The following is a 23,300-nucleotide window of genomic DNA, read 5'->3' as shown; positions in this document are numbered from 1 at the left end:
CATGGCAGAGAGGGGGGCATGTGTGACTCTGCAGGGCAGAGAGGGGGCATGTGTGATGCTGCAGGGCAGAGAGGGGGCATGTGTGAAGCTTCATGGCAGAGAGGGGGGCATGTGTGACTCTGCAGGGCAGAGAGGGGGCATGTGTGAAGCTTCAGGGCAGAGATGGGGGCATGTGTGACGCTGCAGGGCAGAGAGGGGGCATGTGTGATGCTGCAGGGCAGAGATGGGTACATGTGTGATGCTGCAGGGCAGAGAGGGGGGCATGTGTGACGCTGCATGGCAGAGATGGGTACATGTGTGACGCTGCAGGGCAGAGAGGGGGGCATGTGTGACGCTGCAGGGCAGAGAGGGGGGCATGTGTGACGCTGCATGGCAGAGATGGGTACATGTGTGAAGCTGCAGGGAAGAGATGGGTACATGTGTGACGCTGCAGGGCAGAGATGGGGGCATGTGTGACGCTGCAGGGCAGAGAGGGGGCATGTGTGACACTGCAGGGCAGAGATGGGTACATGTGTGACGCTGCAGGGCAGAGAGGGGGGCATGTGTGACGCTGCAGGGCAGAGAGGGGGGCATGTGTGACACTGCAGGGCAGAGATGGGTACATGTGTGAAGCTGCAGGGCAGAGATGGGTACATGTGTGATGCTGCAGGGCAGAGAGGGGGCATGTGTGATGCTGCAGGGCAGAGAGGGGGGCATGTGTGAAGCTTCATGGCAGAGAGGGGGGCATGTGTGACTCTGCAGGGCAGAGAGGGGGCATGTGTGAAGCTTCAGGGCAGAGATGGGGGCATGTGTGACGCTGCAGGGCAGAGAGGGGGCATGTGTGATGCTGCAGGGCAGAGATGGGTACATGTGTGATGCTGCAGGGCAGAGAGGGGGGCATGTGTGACGCTGCATGGCAGAGATGGGTACATGTGTGACGCTGCAGGGCAGAGAGGGGGGCATGTGTGACGCTGCAGGGCAGAGAGGGGGGCATGTGTGACGCTGCATGGCAGAGATGGGTACATGTGTGAAGCTGCAGGGAAGAGATGGGTACATGTGTGACGCTGCAGGGCAGAGATGGGGGCATGTGTGACGCTGCAGGGCAGAGAGGGGGCATGTGTGACACTGCAGGGCAGAGATGGGTACATGTGTGACGCTGCAGGGCAGAGAGGGGGGCATGTGTGACGCTGCAGGGCAGAGAGGGGGGCATGTGTGACGCTGCATGGCAGAGATGGGTACATGTGTGAAGCTGCAGGGCAGAGATGGGTACATGTGTGAAGCTGCAGGGCAGAGAGGGGGGCACGTGTGAAGCTTCATGGCAGAGAGGGGGGCATGTGTGACACTGCTGTGCAGAGAGGGGGGCATGTGTGATGGAAGCTGCTCTGGCACAGGAGGGGCATGTGTGATGAAAGCTGCAGGACACAAAGGGGGCATGTGTGTCTGAAGGTGCTGGGCAGAGGGGGGGCATGTGAGTTATAAGTCTGTTTCCCACATGGCCCCTCCTCAGCCAACAATACCCTTACAACACTCACCAGCTTTTCTTTGATATTCCCCAAGACACGTGCTCTTTATCTATTCGCTCACATGACCGGCTGCCTCAATCCTGACACCTCTCTTACCTCAAAATGAAAAGAGGCACCCTTTATATTAATATAATATGTGTGTGTGAGGGGCCTGTGTATTTATATTATGTGGGTGTATGAGGGGCTGTTTGTGGGAGGGAAATAGGTTTATTTTTTAAATGGTAACACTATTAATTTAATGTTGGAGCTGGTTGGAGGGAAATAGGTCTATTAAACGTGTATGCTATTAATTTAATGTTTTGGTTGGAGGGAGGTCTACTTATAAAATGTGGGTTCTATATTGATTTAACACTGGGGACTGGTTGGAGTTTACTAAATTTCGTGTCCAAATAGGGCTTCCAACATTCCAGGATCCAGACAAGCAGCAGCTGATCTAAAGACACCAGCAGCCACAAGCCGTGAAAGTAACGAGAACAGTTAGGAGAGCGCAGGGCAGTCTGCCAACTATCCTGAATCTGGTGGGATTTATATTATGAGAAGGTCTGACTTGTTTAAATGTTGCACTATGGGATTCATGCAGAAGACTGACATATTAACATGATTATTGCATTCCAGCGCTTTTTCATGTTTCTGTAGGTAGAGGGCTGCAGTCAGTAACTGTAGTGGCGGATGGTCTGTGACGTGGTAGTGATAGGAGACTGCTGTTTTTTTTTTATTACTGGGCTTGCTAACCATGAACTGCAGTTTCTTGACATGTTAATTATGATTAATACCTAAGTTTATTTAAAGATAAAGTACAATTTGTGTGAATTGATAGGTAAGCAGAGGTGGAAGTGGGGTGTATATGGTAGTAGGCCATACGGCTACTTCTCGTACTGCCTTCATTGTAAAATAATAAAATTCCATTCACTTGTTTACATTCTCATTACATTTTTCATACGCCACTTCTAAACTTCCACTTCGACCACTGAGCTTAATATTCATCGTATGGAGCATATGACCAGCATAATTCAAAATTCTGGTAGATCCTTTGACAAAATATGGGGTCCATGGACATTATTCTTTAACTCCTGGGACCACAGTATGATGCAGTGTAATGATAAAGGAGGGCACGGTGTGATGAGAGGGACAATAATGAGGGGCCGCATGGCGATGCAGGAGGAGCAGCGTGATGTGCGGCGGCACATAGTTTACCCTTCTACTTAACTATAGGAGTATATGCTATGCTAAAAAAAAAATAATGCTATGGATTGTTTCAGGGAGGCGGGGGGCGGTGTGGGGAGCTGGAGGGGTGTGGGGGGTGTAGGGGGGCTGGGGTGGGGCCCCAAACCAATATCTTGCCTAGGGCACCATGAGGTCTAAATCCGGCTCTGTATATAGCGCCAAAGCCAATTGACCTACTAGTTTGTTTTTGGAGTGTGGGAGGAAACCAGAGCACCCAGAGGAAACCCACGCAAACATAGGGAGACCATACAAACTCCACAAAGATATGGCCATGGTCGGAATCAAACGCATGACCCCAGAGCTCCTGTGAGGCAGAAGTGCTAACCACTGAGCCACCGTACTGTCCATGGAGAGTCATAAGCTAAAAAATATAGATAACCTGTACAAATAAACAAATGTTTTTGTGTGAGCAGACAGTGAAGGACTCAGTGTAAAGCAACAGGTTCATATAAGGAAAACAGACATGAGACATAGACTGGAGCGAGGTGGTAATGAGAAATAGTAGGTGCAAATGGGACACGGTTAAAAATCACTGTATCACAACTAGGTGAAATAATTGTGTTCAACAAGCATAATGTCAGGTTAGCAGAGCCCTAAAAGTCTGGAGTGCAAAATCTAGCAAAAGTCAGAGAAGTGAAGGTAAACTGGAAGCAATAATGTAAAGTACCCAGGCTTATAGTATAACAACTTGGCAGGTTTGCATGAAGATGAAATAGTCTCTGTGAATCAGTTTTGACTACTAGCACTTGAATACAGCTGGTGCTGTAAGAGTAACTTCAGATGAAATGTTGGAAGGTGGTATGGTATAACAGTCTTGGGAAATCACAGACAGAGAATAAAGCTGAAATCAAACAGTAAGCAGCCAAGATCAGGAACCAAAAGGGATGCAGGATACTAGAATACAAACTGGTGGGAAACTTGCACAAAGACTTGCGGAGGCTGGCATTTAGAGCAGTAGTCTTGTGCACAGGAACAATGACCAGCAATAAGCAGTGCAAGGGGCAGGAATATTAAACCAGGGAAGCAGGGGTGGGTAATCAGGTAAATTGGAGGCGATTTAACCTTTCAAATATAAAGTATCCAAGGTCCAAAACAGAAGGACCTCTGAGATAACAGATGCACTGCATGCCACAAAATGTTCAAGACATAGTCCTAACAGACACGAATATACATGGTGGACGGAGGAAGTAGAAACAGTGGACATGAGAGACTAGGAGTAGGGTAGGCAAACATGAAAAAGTGGAGATTTGAGGATATGTTTGATGGTTGGAGGAGAGTCTGTTAGGATGAAGCTGAAGCAACCTAGTTACATAGGTTTGAGCAGCTCTGTATGGCTGATTTTCTAGTTCCACAGCAGCTGAAAAGTTAACGGTTGTCTAACATTATTTTAATATATAGATAAAGCTTTGTTAAAGCTGGTGGAGCAAGCTGGGACTTTAGTTCTGCAACAACTGGAAAACAGCAGTTCACTTAGGAGTCATTGGAACCCAATGATGGTCATTGGCCATCATTGGGAGAACTCTTCCTCCATCAAAAAGGGGGAAGCCTATTTACCATGGACAGCGGTGGTGCAAGTACTGCCGCAATCCTCTTATTGCTATCCCCATCTCAGGATGGCAGTACTAGGGGATAGTAAGGAAGAAATGCTTTATTTATTTATTTATTTAAATAAAACATTCTGGGAATTATATTTTTTATTGTAAAATGGAACTGTTAGACTAAGTCTGTGCACATGTGTGAACCTGTAATGCTGGGTAATGCACGTGCAGAGTCATTCTGGACTGGCTGGTGAAGCAGTACACGTATCGCTGTCAGTATCACTCAGCTGTCCCCACAATAATTTAATAGTATATTGCAGCGATAATAGATTTAGTTATAGAAAATGGATATTATTGCCGCTGGAGAGTAAATTGATAGAAAATGTCAATCTATGGTTAGATAATACTGAAGCTGGGTTTGCTGTTGCTGTGTGTGTGGATATGAAGGAGGGCACAGTGTGTGGATATGAAGTAGGGCACAGAGTGTGTGGAGATGAAGGGGACACAGAGTGTGTGGAGATGAAGGGGACACAGGGTGTGTGGAGATGAAGGGGACACAGAGTGTGTGGATATGAAGGAGGGCACAGAGTGTGTGGAGATGAAGGGGACACAGAGTGTGTGGAGATGAAGGGGACACAGAGTGTGTGGAGATGAAGGGGGCACAGTGTGAGTTAGCTGTAAATTAGTCTTTCACAGAAATATAATTGAACAAAATATATAAAAATATTCTTTTCCCTAGGATTTATGTGTATTATTTTTGCATACAACTAAATAAGTATTTCTGTCCTGACCTAAGTACTTATTATGTTTTTTTGACCCAACTACTTATAAAACAGGACTGCTCTGTAATTATTTTGGAGGGGTGCCTTGAAAAAAATTATGGAGACTCTAAGGGTGCCGCGAACTGCAAAAGTTTGTGAACCACTGGTATAGGCGATTACACATTAAGTTTTACATTTGAAATCAAACCTATATTAGCATTATAATTTTATGCACATAAGCTATATATAGTACCTTTTTCGCACAGTTGCATGTGGACCAGTATTCATAAACGTCCCTCCTTGCATCTGTAGGGACAGGTACTCAAAGGAATACGTACACTTCTACAAGTTAGGAATCTATATTGGGTCTTCTCCAGCTGTCCCCTCTCATTGGTATTGTGGAGGAGCAGGCGGTAACTAGAAACACAAGACAGCAGATTATTTTTCCTCCCAGTACATACTGTATGTTGTAGTTCGGATAAAACCATTTTTCATATCTCTTTAATTCTTCCCTAGACTTACTTATTGCTGTTTTTGCTGTAATGTTTGGCTTATGGTTTCCAAATTAATTGAAACATTTGGTATATCGATACCAAATGGGTTAAAATTACTGTATCAACAGTAACTACGCGCTCTATTACCATAATATTGGTAATAGTGTGCAGGCCGCATTACTTTCGGCAGTAACGCAACCAATTGAATTCCTCTCATAGAGAGAGAGAGATACAGTGTATATATATAGACTGTATATTAAAGTAATTTGGCTTTCAGTTAGGCATGTAAAATCATGCCTAACCTCGTAGGGTTACCATGATTTTTGCACAGTGCCCCATGTTGTCTAAACACAGACCTCCTGACAGGCATTGCACATTTTGAAGATAAGCAGAATTTTAAGAATATGTTCCCTGTATGTATAAATTATAGTTGAAGGACATTTTAAGAAAGCTGATCCACAGGAAAATTTTTCTTAACCAATTACTGTTTTTTTGTAGTACAATTTATAAATGAAAGCCAGCTGTTGCTATTGGTTGCATCTGCTTTTTACTGTACATCGGTTTTCAGAAATATCTCTAATGAAGCATACATGCCAACTGCTCTGATTTTTATGGGCAGTCCCAATAACCAGTCCAGCTGTCAAAGGAGTTGATGTGCATGTGACAGGAGCAGATCAAGTAGTGGTTTGTACAGATCACTGATGTGCCCTAAATGGGGAAATGGGGAGATTAGGGGCTAGATTTACTAAGCTGCGGGTTTGAAAAAGTGGGGATGTTGCCTATAGCAACCAATCAGATTCTAGCTGTTATTTAGTAGAAAGTACTAAATAAATGAAAGCTAGAATCTGATTGGTTGCTATAGGCAACATCCCCACTTTTTCAAACCCGCAGCTTAGTAAATCTAGCCCTAGGATTTTAAATTGAAATGATTATTTCTATGATGTGTTTTATCACATTGCGAGGGTGAATCTACTTGAGGAAATCTGTTTTAACTAAGGTGCTGAGATAGATAACACGAGTAACATGCACATACAACTCTTACAGCTAGAGTACACAGCATAGTCCTTAAAATAGTTGCTGTTCTATCTCAGCATACAGAAGACTCCATGCTAATGTATGCAATTTATACTTACAGGTGTGTACATATGTATTCACACATTGCATACGGAGATGCACATTTATGCACTTTATAATTAATTGATCCTCAATGTTTAAAGATTCACCTGCTGGACAGCAAGGTGTCCTTGAACAGCTCATCGACTGGTATTGCTGAGAGCTGGTATTTTGATAAATGTCATTAGGTTTTAGTAACCTTGGATACATGTGACTTAGAAAGAAATGATCTGATCTCATCTTTAAAATGAACTTACCATCAGTGACTCCTGTTAAAGAACATAGGACTGTTTCCTATTAATTACAAGTAACACAAAATCCAAGAAGCGAATTTTCCATTGTCATCTCACCTGATAATGGTCCACAGACTTCATGTGTGTTTTAATTAGTTTTTTTTCCCCAGCACGCTCTGAAATTGACATGCAATTCAATTGTAAAGCTCCACTTGCGTGTATTACATGTTAAATTATGTCCTGTGCAAGGTACATGGGTGGGATAGATGTAAAGTCTGAAAACATCGAACCCATAAATCTTTGTTAACTTCTTAATAGCAAGTTGCCAATATGCATGGCTTATCTTAACATCAATTGCTAATCAAAAGTGATAAACAGCCTGCATTTGTACTGCCGCAAACACCATTCACATAGTTTGTTTTCCATTCATATGATTCTTTCTTTTATAAATTAAGATATATGTTATATATTGATATAATTATTGTGTATCTATAAGGTGTTACAAAAATCTGCAGTGTTGTGTAGAAGTTCAGCATATTACAAAGAGTAGTGCATAAAGTAGACATGTTATGCTGTGCCTAGCACAAAAAGAAGAATATGCAGGAGAGCTTGTGTAGGAGGAGAAATATAATAATGTTTGAGAGAGGAGTTTATAGGGAGTGGACATGAGTAATTTGGATAATAAGTAAGGCAGGATGGTGTGTATTAGAGTACTTAGTGGTATAGTAATATATGTATACATCAGTGGTTTAACTGTTACAAGGAAGTCAAGTAAAAAGGGAAATATGTCATATCTATACTAAAATGTGTATAGTATGTGATCAAAGACCACTTTTGACTCCACTTTAAACTCAAATCATATGACCTAAAGTAGGATTTTAAGGCAGACTTGTCATATACCAAAAATAATATAGTATGCTGTGTCGCATATTTGCCAACTTTTAAAATCTTCCCTCTTGTAGATCCCAGTGGTGATGTCAGGTTACAAGTGCACGAGGGGGTGGACTCAACTCCTGCTATGAAATACAAAAAGTTCACGCCTCCACCGAGACCTGGGAGGATGCCCACTCTTCCAGGAGTCTGGGACGACTCCCCGAAATTCAGAAACCTCCTGGATATTCCAGGAGAGTAGGAAAGTATGCTGTTGGGCGTGCCCACACAACTAACAGACCAGTTATTTATTTGCAGGAAACTATTTAAACACAAAAAATCTTTCAGCAATGAACATGCAAACAAGTCAACACAAAACCATCACACGTAAGTCATGCAGCTAATATTACTTGAATATAAAAACAATATACATTTATATAGAAGAAATGAGTGGTTCGAATTCTGCGAAATCCGACAGATCTGAATTTTGGTGTACTCAGACAAACCGGGTTATGACTCTGTTTCTCGCAGCAATTTCGGATCTGAAAATCAGGCAAAACATAATTTCTGGTAAAATGTTGTATCTCTCGGGTTTTGGATCGCTAAATTTTTATATACAGTATATATAGTCCCCCATCCTGTTCTCATCTGCTATTTTAGAAGAGAGAGCATGTGGTGAGGAAGGTGGCTGCAAGGCTGTGCTCAGAAAATAGCTTATAGCGGGTAGCTGTTATTTTATTGCAGTTTATGTAGAGATCAGTCTGCGAGAATTGTATGCTGATCAATTGGGTGACATAGTAGTGGCTAGTAGTTGTTATTAATAGTATATACAGAATATATATTTTAGATGTATTTAGTGGAGAAAAACAGGGTGCTGTATGACTGTGAGCACCCCACCCTAAAAAACTAATTTATTTCTTGCTTTTAAAATCCAAAGTGCTTCAATTTCATACTTCTATTTTGTGAGGGGCAGTATCAGTGACATCTAATTCGGGGGAGAAAAGAGGGTGTTCTTTGACTGTGAGCAGCACACCTCAAACAACAAATTAATTTTTCTTTTAAAATCCGAATTGCTACTAGCTGAAAGCAATTTTGTGAGGGGCAATCAATGAATGTGACATCGGAAGAATTTAGTGGAGAAATAGCTGGGTGCTGTTTTTGTATGCTGTATGACTGTCAGCGGCACACCCCAAAAAATAAATATATTTATTTCTTATAAAGCTATTTCACGAGGGGCGGTCTCTGCGACATTTTTAGTAAGTAGGTAAAAAAAGGGTATTCTTTGACATCCCCCAAAAATATAATATTTTTTTAAGAACTAAGGGTCTGAGTCATTAAGACATGCATACATATTGTGTGTTTGTCTTAAACCGCTCATAACTCGGCTCTGCAAACTCCCAAAGTCAACAAGGAACGGAGCTAATGATATGTGTGGTGTTGACTACCGTGGAAGGTTTACTCTGCTCTACTAGACCAGACACTGCAGGGTAAGTACAATACCTATGTGGAATAAATTCTCAAAAGAACGCACAGAAAAAAAGCAATTAATGTTACCTGTCAATAATATAGTCATTTATGATTATATATGGAAATTTAAAATAAAAAATTGCCTTTTTTAGATATTTTTTTTCCCTTGGAAAACATTTATTAGGCTTTCCTTAATGTGTACTGTACATTAATACATTTTTACAGTTGCTCCTGATTGCAAACACATGTTTTTGCATACATACTCAGCTCAGTGGCGGATCCAGGGGGGGGGGGGGGGGCGATCGGGGCGATCGCCCTCCCTAGCAGACACTTGCTGCCGCTGGCTGCACAGTATGTGCAGGTCCGTCCAGCCGTGACAGGCAGGGACAGTGTGCTGCCCGGCTGCTCTGACTGTGTTTAAAACACAATCAGAGCAGCCGGGCAGCACACTGTCCCTGCCTGTCATGGCTGGACGGACCTGCGCATAGTGTGCAGCCGTCGGCAGCCTAAGATGTTAGAAAGGGGCGGGGCCTAAATCGCTCCCCTCTAAATCGCCCCGGGTACAGCATTTTTCTAGATCCGCCCCTGACTCAGCTGTCAGTACTAGTATTCATAACTTAAACTACCCCCTCCCCCTGTTTTAGATTATTTGTACAGATTTCGATTAATGATGGCCTTAAACGTAGCTTTGCCTATGCAGGCTACACCACCAGACTCCTTGCAGAGCTAGCGATCTCCCAACTTAGCGATACAATGTGGCTACAGGACAGTGATATGCAGGAGCAGTGAGAAGCGTGAACTTTTCATTGAATGGCCTCCCAAAAATATTGGATAAAGAAACTCTTACAAGTGTTCTGTGTAGAATGACTGCTGGTGTCTGACTAATGAGCTCTGATTACAACCTTTTCTATTTCCATGATGCATACTAACGTTAAAAATATAGCGTGCTCTTGAAGATGATATCCTTTCTAAGACTATTATACCTCTTGCAAACATTGCCCTTATTACTAACAAAAAAGTTGCACAATCTATTAATTAAGCTCCAACAAACCAAAGCTAATGAGGTTATTCATTTTCCTTATTTAGTTCACTACAGCCATGCACACACTTCTTCAGAGACTGGTTGACAAACCAAAGTATCTACTCTAGTCTGGCAGTAGAAAAGCAATTACTTCCAAATTTGAATATTAAAGCCTTTCTTCACCTCAAGACCAGGAAATTCCAACTCACATCTTAGAAAATCCATTTTTAATCTCTGTTAGGAAAATTTGGTATATATTACAATTTAAATTTCATCGTAATCCCTACAAATCCCTTCACTTACCTTTTGTTGAAAATCCTTGCTTTCAAAATGGTATGGCTGCTCGTCCCTTTATTTCGTGGGAGATGGGGGTTTGTGTTCGGTTGACCAGTTGTTAGATAACATATGTAAAAAAACACTCCAATATTCCCAGGTGATTTTATTTTTTCTTATCTAGGTCCTTGTGGTCTGGCCTTCACCCAGTCCCAATTCTATGCTAGTAATTATTATATTATAGTTATTTCTTACTTTTCTGAAATTGAATGGGATAATATCTTTGACACTCTTTTGTTATCTGCTCCCCTTCAAAGGTGAGCAATATCCTCACACTATACTTTTCTGAGAAATATATTAGATCATACTACTGCTATATCCAGTAAATGATTAGATATTTTTCCCAAATGAATGAAGCCATATTGCTCAGTACCTTAGACACTTTAATTAAACGTCTCCCTGCCTCCACATATGTGGCGCTGTTTGTTAACATTTTCCACAGAGGTTATATTTCACCTCACTGTAGAAATATTATAGGCCTCTCTAATGACTCTAATTGCCCCAAATGTGGGAACCTCAGGCTGATGTTTTCCACTGCTTTTGGGCCTGTGCCATTGTTAGAGACTTCTTGACCCGTGTGTGGAGATTCGCAATGCAGAGTTGCTAAATTATCTACTGTTTACACCTGAATGGGAGATTTTGGGTATTTTCTGTTAGAACTTCTAAAGGCATCAAAAAACTACTAATGGTGATCTCGGGAGCGGCTAGAAAGTGTGTTCTCCATATGTGGATCCATGGATTTCCCCCCATACTTGATCTATTTAAAGAAAAAATGTTTTTTATTAGGCAAATGGATTGGTTGAAAACGTCCCCCCTAGAAATAAAATCTAAGCTGTAAATTCTTTGAGACCTGGGAAAGCAATATAAATATGTTTTCTACCCCCTTGAGAGAACAGCTTCGGGAGTGCTTTTGCCAGACGATTTGGTTTGAAACTAGAGTATTATTACAAGACTATCCAATTTATCTGATGGTGGTGGATTTCCTCCCTTTCTCCCTGCACCTCCGGACTCTACATTTTTTTATATACTTCTCTCTGGATTCTTGATGTGATATATAATCTATACCATTAGAGCACAGTTGTTTCAATTGTTATGTAAGGTTTATAATGGCCTTGATTCCAAGATAAAAAAAATTACATTTTGGATTCAATGGATACCTATGCATTGTTACTTTTACATTGTTCTATTGCATTAACAATCATTATAGGCTTTGTTAAGTTGCTTATGATCCTATTCATATGTGCTTGTATTGCCTTTGCTATTCAATAATCTGAACTTCTTCAATAAAAATTTTGTTCTAAAAAAATATACAGTGTGTGTGGTTTTTCTCTTTCCATTTTTCTTTTGGGTGCAGCCCAACTTCATCTATCTACTTGCCAAAATATCTACTGATGCAGATGTCCATCTAATGACCTCTTATTATTACTGTCTCTTTGCTTTACATGATGAATGCTGTCTAATGTTAAAATATAGTGTGCATGGTCTATCACCATTTTTCCTTTGGGTGCAGTCCACCTTCATCTATTTACTTGTTTAAAATGACCATCCTATCAGCCAGTGTTCTGCCACTATGTTTCATAGGGATTGTAACATACTTTGCAAACAAAACTTGGTTGTTTATCATCCAGCTTCTCGTCCTTTCGGCATAGTAGTGCTAGCACACAATGCCAGCTCATTCACAGGAAAGATACTCTTTGTACCGCTGGTGTCACTAAGAAACATACTGGTGTTAATCTGTTGGAAAAACTCAGGAATGTAATTTTCAGCATTTAGTGAATGCATGTTCAGTACATACTTTATGCACACTGCTGTACCACTATGTTTCATAGGGAATGTATCTTTTATTAGACTGCCATGTATTTGTGCCGCTTAACTCTCACTAATTTTAGCCAGCCAGCCCACTGCAGCCTTTGGCTAAAATTGGTGAAAATTTTGACAGTTGTGAAGAGATCATTAGAAAATAAACTAAATAACTGTAAACAAATGGTAATGCTGCAACAGCAGAGTTGTTTCAGTTATTACATTGCTGAAGCTGTAGAAGCTTATTATACATTTATTTGAAGAATTGACACACAGAATCCACCTTAGTGTGTCAGCTATATACTACACTGATTAAAGATCCTGTCTCATCATATGGCCGACGATGAGGTGGGGGTTTAGTACATGTAGAAATAAAGACATCTATCCGATTTAGTTGACATTAATTCAGTTCACCAATTACCAATAAGACCAGTGAACTGTACATATACATCACAGAGTTAGTGGCTATTAATCAAAGGAAAATCATTATTTGTTGATTAACTGTTTTTTAACCTTTGCACCAAACTTTGCACCAACGAATAAGCATTTATACTATCGTTAGGAATTGGATATAGTTCAAATACATCCTGTAAGGATAGGAAACTATAACAACATTTATTTACAGTGTCTTGTTATTACTCTTTTCTTTTGTATGGGATTACTTTTTGTATTTAATATCTTCCCTATGCAATTTGAGAGATTTCCATTATATCTGATTGCTGAACTAAGATTAATGTTTATGTGTTGATATTAGGCTTTATTATTATGAGATTCATATTTGTATTATATGTTTGGAATTCATTACATACAATTATTATTGAATAATCTAAAAGTTATATGTGATTTATATGATTGTGAAATACATTAAAATATTGACATTTTTATCGGTGATAGATGACTTTATTAATATTTGGCTATTACATTTAGTGCAATTTTGGTTATTAGCGCTGTATATATATTTTTTTTTCTGGGCTCATGGTTTATTTGTGGAGGATTGCAGCCTCCTATGTATAGCTGTTTAACTGTTGCTCCGTTTGATATTGTTTATTTATATAACTAGATGAGATACCCGGCGTTGCCTATGTTTAAATCTTCAAGTTATTAAGTTATTAATGAGTTGTAAGTAACTGTTAACCTTTTAAAAATATTTAGCTGCTTAGCAGCTCTTCCAACACACCCATGAGGTGGCTGGCCAGTGTCGTTTTTGTTTTTATATTAAATGTCATCCAAATCCATCCAGTGGAAGGCATAGAACAGACTCCCAGGGTCAAAGGTCTCCCCAGTGTACATCAATGGCACGTCCGATCAGGACCTCAACCTCCTAGCATGTCTTTTGGGATCCAATGTTACCAGTCTATGAAGTTTACGTCCAAATCCACTGGAAGGCTCAGAACAGGCTTCCCTGGTCAAAGTTGTGCCCAGCATACATCAACAGGAGGTCCGACTGGGACCCTAACCCCTAAAACCTGGCCAGGATCCAACTGGACCACCTTGCATTGGTTTCATCCCAATTAGTGAAGGGGTGTCCAAAAGCAGACTCAGAACAGTCTCCCATTGTCAAAGTTCTGCCCAGTGTACATCAGCAGGAAATCCAACTGGGACCCTAACAAGACACCCAAATCACCAGGAATGGTCAAAAAAGTCTAAATCACAGAGGTATGGCAGAGAAGTCCTTGTCCAATGAGTAGAGTGGAGGGACAGGACCCTCTCTGGAGTGGACTAGAGGGGCAGGACCCTCTCTGGAGTGGACTGGATGGGCAGGGCCATCTCTGGTGCAGATTAGATAGGCAAGGCCCTCTCTGGAGCGGACTGGGATGACAGCTAACAGTTTACAGTAAGTCCAAGAGAACAAAAACAGTAACAACAATGACCAACAAGGTGCACTGTGGGAAGCAAGCATACATAGGCAGAGACACAGGTGCAGAGATTAACCAGGAGCAGAAGATTAATTCCTGCTAGTGAGGGAAAAGGCAATAGAACAATAACAGCACCTCTGGTAAGCCAGAGGCACTGCAAGCCTGATATAATAAACAGAGTCCAGCAGACAGGAGCTGGAAAGGCAAATCAGCATCCTGGGGGATGTTGAAGTGCAGGCAGAGGTAGGTCCTGACAGTTCCAACCTCCTCCCCCCCCCCACCCTTAGGGAGGATTCCAGATGCCAAAATCATCAGAAATGATCAAAAAAGACTGAATCATAGAGGTATGGCAGAGAAGTACTCGTCCAAGGGCGGAAAGAATATGGAAATTATGCCAGAGCACAGTTGAGATCCAGCAGACCCGCCTCTCTTCTTTCGTTCTCTCTTTTACAAAACTTTTGGGGAATGGAAGACTGAGCCAATTGGTTGGAACACAAAGGCAATTCCTGGATTGGGGTGATTGAAGATATTGCTGATTTTACAGCTGACCCGCAAATTGGCACAAGATATGACAAAAACTTCATGATCACTGCTTCATTATAAAGTTGTAGACTAGACAGGATGGGATGATTAGTCTCAATAAAGGGGTTTGCTCATTCCAAAGCTTTCCCTTTAAAGTTGGACAACAGGAAAGGTACTTGGCTTTTTTGGATGTTGACAAGGCCCGGAAAGGAGGGAAAATAGGAAGCACAAAACCTCAGAAGGGCAATTAATTGAGAGACGTTCCCATTTAAGGTAGGTGACAGGGATTCTGGAAAATACGGCTAAGAAGTGGACCATGGGGGTCCCCAACTGTGACGGCAGAACAGGAGTCCCTGTCAAGAGCGGACTAGAGGGGCAGGAGCCTTTCTGGAATGGACTGGTGGGGCAGGAACCTCTCTGGAGCAGCAGGACCCTCTCTTAAGCAGATTGAAGGCGCAGGACCATCTCTGGAGCGAACTGGAGAGGCATGACTCTCTCTGGAGCGGGCTGGAGGGGCAGGGCCCTCTCTGAGGTGGGATGGAGGGGCAGGGTCCTCTCTGGAGCAGGCTGTAGGGGCAGCGTCCTCTCTGGAGCAGGCTGTAAGGGCAGCTCTCTTTCTAGAGCAGGCGTAGTGCCAGCACCCTCTCTGAAGCAGGCTGTAGGGGTAGCATCCTCTCTGAAGCTGGAGGCAGAGGCTGGCAGCTTGGAGATGGATGCAGAGGCTGGCAGCTTAGATTTGGAGGCCGAGGGTGGCAGTTTGGAGCTGGAAGTAGAGGCTGGCACCACAGAACAGGCGACTGGAACTGGCACATCTGGACAGTCAACTGGAACTGGCACCTCTGGACAAGTGACTGGAACTGGCACCTCTGGACTGGCGACTGGAACTGGCACCTCTGGACAACACTCACCTTAAAAAAGACTCAAATATGAGTAGAAACGCCTTGGTGCATTGATGGGGAAGATAATTAACATTCCATGAACACTACAAAATAATTTTTATGTTCCAGTTTTAGCAGCTCTCTTTCTGGACGGATGCTGCTTTGCATTTTTGATGCTTTATATCTCCATTTATCTGGTACGGATTTCTGTATGTCTGTGTCCTGGATTGTCATGGAAATTTTATATTTTCTGTACATTTTAACAATGTTTTAAAAGTGAGTTGAATAAAAGCATAGTATTTTGCTTCCCTTTTATCTATGGTATCACACTATATGTATGTTTTCTTTTTCTCCTCCTTGCATGTTGCGTGGAGTATACTCCATCAAATACCTGCAGGGAGGAATTTAAAGGTGGAAAGCTACAGCACCAGTTACAACCATACACATTTCAATAAGAACGTGGATTCCTGTCCTGAATTATTTTTGTTTGCTGCTGCCGGTGGGAGATTTTCTCCTACAAAGTGGGAGTTAATAGGCAGAACTACGGTACTGTGAGTAACATCAGGACATGTAAATTACTAATATGTCTACAGAATCCATTTATACCATTCTCCCAGTGTGGAATTTTATTTTATTTTTAAATTGTATTGTGTCATATATGCAGATTTCTGCGCGATTGTGTGAGTGAGCGCCTATTTTTCCTTCTCTGTTTTTTTCGAATGTTAATATCTAAACAATAATAATAACAATTTTAATAACCATAAAAGTTAATAAAACTTACTCATTTTTTTAATAAAATTTATTTTTTTGCATTTTTTGCTTTTTTCTTATATATTTTTTTCTTGTTCTTTTATTTCATGTAGTAGCCTTTGACTAGGCTGTCTTGTCGCACGCATCAATTCCTCGTCAGCTGCAAAAAAAGAAATAAAATAATATATATTGTTAACAAATAAAACAGGAAACACAATTATGCATTGTGCCACAGCACTAGGCCATAACATGTAACAAAATAAGAAAAATAAAAAAAAAGTGGCATATTGCTATTAGGGATGTGCACCGGCCACTTTTGGTGTCTCGTGTTTTGTGTTTTGTGTTTTGGATTCGGATTTGCTTGAGGTTTTGGGTTCGGATTTGTTTCGCAAAAAACATAAAAAGTGTTAAAAACAAGTTTTTTGGTTTATTTGGTTAATTCCCAGTCTATTCTGAACACCTCACACCTCACAATATTGTTTTTAGTCCAAAACGTTTCACCGAGGTAGCTTTCTGGACTGCATAGTGCAGTGGTCCCGGTACACAATTTGGTAACGGGGCCACAATACCTCCGCCTTCAAATGGTCTGAATTCCACTGCACAGCTGCCTGCTCCTACATCCTCTGCAGCATATACAGGGTGTAGTTTGAGCGTGTCAATACCTCTTGTTTTTGACGATGACAGGTCATTTTCATTAATTTATGATTTGGCAGCAACAGTCAACGTTGTTTAATATCTGATACGCCTCTATCTGGACTGCATAGTGGAGTGGCCCTGGTACCTAATTTGGTACCGGGGCCACAATACCTCCTCCAACTTTCAAGTGTAGTGTTTATAATTTATAAAAACTACAGTAGTTCAAGCACGTCAATAACTCTTGTTTTAGACGACCATGGTACAGAGCATTCATCATTGAGATCCCATCAAGTATGTGAAAGACAGACAGCGTCGAAGTGTTATTTGTTGACTTTGTTAACGAAAAAATTGTCGCTGTTGCAAATATTCGTGCAATGAAGAGTGACTTTTTCATTTAAAGGCTCAAGCTTTCAAGTGTAGTGTTTATAACTTATAAACACTACAGTAGTTCTAGCACATCAATACCTCTTGTTTTTGATTATGACAGGGCATTTTACTTTTGGTTTAATTTGTTGAATTTGTTTTAATTTTGTTTTACTTTGTGCTCATGGCAAACGACTGTTGGACGGTCAATTGTTTTTTGAAAGACGTAGCGGTCTTACGACTTCCCCTCTGGGAAGATGACCGACTAACAGCAGCAACAGCAGCAGTGGCAGTAGTAGGCGTACCGCTGCAGGATTCCTCGGATGAATCCCGTATAGAAGAGGACTCAGTCTGGCTGCTGACATGGCCTGCAGTACTAAATCTGATGGAGATCGTGGAGGAAGTTGACGAGGAGGGTGTTGGTGGTGTGTATCCAACAGGACCAAGGGATTTAGGTGTCCCTGTACTGATGACGGTCCTAGGCCCAGTTCCTGAACTAACCACTGAACTATGAAGGTTATTCAGGTGACGTATAAGGGAGGATGCCCCTAGGTGGGCAAGATCCTTACCCCTGCTTATTTGAGCTTTACATAAGCTACATATGGCCATACATTGGTTGTCCGGATAACTCCAGACCGAAGAGGTGCATTTTTTGGTCTTCTGTCCAGGCATGACGATGGGCTTTTTCATCCCATGGACATCAGCTGTTTCCCCCCCTGGTGCCTCATTTACAATAACCACATCACCATCCTCATCATCAAGTTCCTCCACAGCGCCAGCTACATCAATAGCCTCCTCCCGGTGTACAACATTGACACCTTGATTATCCAAATCTGGATCTACACTGTGGGTGATCCTTCCAACATATGCAGAGGGTGTGCTGCAAATGCTGGATGGAGTCACCTCTTCCCGTACAGTGATGGGAAGGTCAGGCTTCACAACCACCAACACCCTTGGACTCGCCTTGGAGATTTGTGATGTCATCTGTTTAGAAGGCAGAGTTCTTTGCTGTTTTGTTGTTGTTGCTGACAGCATAACTCTCTTAAATTTTTTGTAGGGGGAAAGGAGGAGGGCTTAGATCATTGGGTGAAGCTGGACCACTAGTCATGAACACGGGCCAGGGCCTAAGCCATTCCTTGCCACTACGTGTCGTAAATGGCATATTGCCAACTTTACGTTTCTCCTCAGATGATTTTAAGTTTCTCTTTTTGCTACTTTTTGAGAACTTGGGCTTTTTGGATTTTACATGCCCTGTACTAGGAGATTGGGCATCGGGCTTGCCAGACGACGTTGATGGCATTTCATCGTCTATGTCATGACTAGTGGCAGCAGCTTCAGCATTAGGAGGAAGTGGGTCTTGATCTTTCCCTACTTTATCCTCCAAATTTTTGTTTTCCATTATATGTAGCACAAGAGAGCCTACCCCTAAGCCACACACACTCGGCAAAGCCTTTAAAAATTATATGTGGCACAGGAGAGTACCACTAGACTTATACTAGTGAATCAGTGAATTTTGTAATATTGCAGTACCACTGGACTTATACTGCTGAATCAGTGAACTTTGTAATATAGCAGTACCAATGGACTTATACTGCAGAATCAGTGAACTTTGTAATATTGCAGTACCACTGGACTTATACTGCTGAATCAGTGAACTTTGTAATACAGCAGTACCAATAGACTTATACTACTGAATCAGTGAACTTTGTAATATAGCAGTACCACTGGACTTATACTGCTGAATCAGTGAACTTTATAATATAGCAGTACCACTGGACTTATACTGCTGAATCAGTGAACTTTGTAATATAGCAGTACCAATGGACTTATACTGCAGAATCAGTGAACTTTGTAATATTGCAGTACCAATGGACTTATACTGCAGAATCAGTGAACTTTGTAATATTGCAGTACCACTGGACTTATACTGCTGAATCAGTGAACTTTGTAATATTGCAGTACCACTGGACTATACTGCTGAATCAGTGAACTTTGTAATATAGCAGTACCACTGGACTTATACTGCTGAATCAGTGAACTTTGTAATATTGCAGTACCACTGGACTTATACTGCTGAATCAGTGAACTTTGTAATATAGCAGTACCAATGGACTTATACTGCAAAATCAGTGAACTTTGTAATATTGCAGTACCACTGGACTTATACTGCTGAATCAGTGAACTTTGTAATATAGCAGTACCACTGGACTTATACTGCTGAATCAGTGAACTTTGTAATATAGCAGTACCACTGGAATTATACTGCAGAATCAGTGAACTTTGTTATATTGCAGTACCAATGGACTTATACTGCAGGATTGTTTTTGGATATTTTTTTTTTCATTTATTTTTTTTATAATTATTTATTATTATTTTTTTTTATTACTTTTTTTAAAATTTTTTATAACTTGGGAATAATGGGGAAATAACAATGCCCTTAGAAGGACAGAGCACAGGACACAGCACAACTGGACTGAACAGGACACAGCACAGGACCCAGCAGCACCACTGAACTCAGAAGGACAGAGCACAGGACACAGCACCACTGGACTGAGCAGAACACAGCACAGCACAGCACAGCACAGCACGAGATATAGCAGGACAGAGGACCACCTAACACAACCTCCCTCTACCCTGATCAATGCCCGAGTGAAGATGGCGGCGGCTAGCGGGTGTTAGGATCTTACCTGTTCCCCGCTCCGCTGCGCTGCCGGGTCTGGCAGCTTGTCATCTTCAGCGGGGAGTGCTCTCCCTGATGGCGCCGCTGCACTTCCGGATTCTCGCAGCAGGGGTCATGTGACTCTGGGCGGGGAATTCAAAAACTACTTATTCCTGCTCTGACACGCTATCTGTGTCAGAGCAATGTGTTTCCTGTTCCTGGCTAACAGTACCTGTGTTCCTGACTCCTGTGAACCTGCTCCCTGTGTACTACTTGATTCCTCCTACTCCTGTGTACCAACCTGGCTGTGACCTGACTATTCTTTGGCTTATTCCTGGCACCACGTATTGGACTGTCTTCCCTGTGTACCGACCCGGCTGTGTTATCAACTACTCTCTGGATTTCCCTCTGGCACCGTATACCTGATATCTCCTGTGTACCGACCCGGCTGTGTTATCAACTACTCTCTGGATTTCCCTCTGGCACGTATACCTGATATCTCCTGTGTACCGACCCGGCTGTGTTCCTGGACCCATCTCCTGCTACGCACTCATTAACTCCGTGCATCTACCGCTTACTGCTCCAGACCTTCAAACCCTGGAATTCACGGTTAGTGCCTGTACTTACATCACTTGTCATATTGCCTGTCTGACTATCCATCACTTAGAACCTTCTCCCTTACGTCAGTAGGCTAACCTGGGGGCCGCGACCTGCGGTTTTTCGGCAGCAAAGACCACACTACCTTGCGGTGGTTCTTGGTGAAGACCGGAAGGCCGTTAGACTCTGCGCCCTAGGTAAGCCTGTGCAAATACTGACTAAGGCATTTAAATCGTAACAGTTTGCTCTGACCCCGCTATCTAACTGATGGATGCGTCAGGGAATCCCACCGCTAGGGTATTACTGGATCACCTAGCGGCCCAGGTTGAATACCTTGGGAAGAATCAAGAACAATTGTTACAGATTCTGCAGACTCTCTCTATCAGGTTGGATACGCTTCAAGCAGCTCAGGTGGCAGCTCCAACTCCTCCGCCTGTTCCGGCTCCACAACCTGCCCCCGCCCAGAGCAGCCCTGCTGTATCTGCTCCAGCACCCTCTCAACTCTGCATACCTAACCCACCTAAGTTCAATGGGGACCCCAAGGAATGCCGAGGGTTCTTGAACCAATGTGCTATTCAATTTGAACTTCAGCCCGGAAACTTTCCTACAGAGAAAACTAAAGTTGCTTATATAATCTCCTTATTGTCTGGTCAAGCGCTTGCCTGGGCTTCTCCCCTTTGGGAACATGATGACCCTAGTCTTCATAATAGTGCCATCTTTTTGGAAACCTTCAGACGCATCTTTGATGAACCTGGACGGGTCTCCAGTGCTGCTTCTGGACTTCTCCGTCTACGTCAAGGTACTCTTACTCTGGGCCAGTACACTCTCCAATTTCGCACTATGGCGGCTGAGCTACGATGGAACAATGAAGCTTTGGTGGCCATATTTTGGCAAGGCTTGTCAGATCGTATTAAGGACGAGTTAGCAGCCCGGGAGTTACCCACTACTCTAGACGAATTGATTTCCCTCTGTAATCAAATTGATATCCAGTTCCGAGAACGCATTCAAGAGAGAGAAAGTTCCCGCCGATCTACATTCCACTTGGCACCCCGATTTCAAAGCCCAATTACTCCTGAGGAAGAGCCTATGCAGTTGGGAAGGGCACGTTTTTCTTAGGAGGAAAGAGAGAGGCGATTCAAGAACCGTTTGTGCCTCTATTGCGGAGAACCCGGTCATGTTTTAAGCCAGTGTGGAAGGTGTCCGGGAAACGACCGGACCTAACTGACGTTGGTGAGGCTAAGTTAGGTAGGTCTATTCCCTCTCCTGTGGATTCTAGTTTTTCTATTCAAGTCCTTCTGCGATATATTGATAAACAACTGTCTTTTCCAGCTCTCATTGACTCCGGAGCAACAGGGAATTTTCTACGAGCTGACATCGTAGAGAGGTTGTCGTTACCCACGCAACCATTGGATCCACCTGTCGCAATTATGGCTATAGACGGCAGCCGTATTATTGGAGGATCCATTAAGAACAGAACTGTCAACCTTTCTCTACGCATCGGAGCCTTACACACTGAAGAAATCTCCTTTCTAGTCATCCCAAAGGCCATCAACCCTGCGATTCTAGGTCTTCCTTGGCTCAGACTTCACTCTCCCACTCTGGATTGGCAGAAGCCCGAGATTCTTGCATGGGGTCCAGGATGTCATTCCAGATGTCTTCCCAGGATTCATAAACCCGCTATGGCCCATTCTTCCACATCCTCCGATATACCTCCTCAATATTGTTCATTTTCTGATGTCTTTTGTGAAAAGGAGGCTTCCAAGTTACCCCCACACAGACCTTGGGATTGCGCCATTGATTTGTTGCCGGACAAGATACCACCCAGAGGACGTGTATTTCCTTTATCTTTACCCGAATCTGATGCTATGTCCCTATATATCAAAGAGAATTTGAACAGGGGTTTTATCCGGAATTCCTCGTCACCAGCAGGAGCCGGTTTCTTTTTTGTAAAAAAAAAAGATGGTGGACTGCGTCCTTGTATAGACTATCGTGGTCTCAACGCCATGACTAAGAAGAACAGGTATCCCTTGCCATTAATCTCTGAACTCTTTGATAGGGTCAAGGCAGCTTCTATATTTTCTAAACTTGACTTGAAAGGGGCTTACAACCTAATCCGTATCAAACAAGGTGATGAATGGAAAACAGCGTTTAATACGCATGATGGGCACTTCGAATACTTAGTCATGCCATTTGGACTTTGCAACGCCCCTGCCGTTTTTTAAAGCTTTATCAATGAGATTTTTCAAGACTTTCTGTATCGATTTGTGGTGATTTATCTGGATGATATCCTGATTTTTTCTCCTGATATGGTTACTCATCGCCATCATGTCTCCTTAGTTCTTCAACGCCTTCGCTCACATCACCTATATTGTAAATTGGACAAATGTGTCTTTGAAAAAACGTGTCTTCCTTTTCTTGGTCATGTGGTTTCTGGCTCCGGATTACGGATGGACCCCGAGAAGTTAAAGGCAATTTCTGATTGGCCCCAACCAGTAGGTCTCAAAGCCATCCAGCGTTTTGTGGGGTTCTCTAACTACTACCGCCACTTTATCAAGGGGTTTTCTTCTGTGATTGCACCTATCACCTCCTTGACCAAGAAGTCTGCCAACGCTAAAACTTGGCCTCAGGAGGCCGTGGTAGCCTTCAAGTACCTTAAAGAAGCTTTCATCTTAGCTCCCATTCT

Source organism: Mixophyes fleayi, chromosome 1 (genome assembly GCF_038048845.1).
Source record: "Mixophyes fleayi isolate aMixFle1 chromosome 1, aMixFle1.hap1, whole genome shotgun sequence".
NCBI classification, from domain to species: Eukaryota; Metazoa; Chordata; class Amphibia; order Anura; family Limnodynastidae; genus Mixophyes; species Mixophyes fleayi.
The sequence above is the reverse complement of the archived record's forward strand: the minus strand, read 5'-3'. Positions refer to the sequence as shown.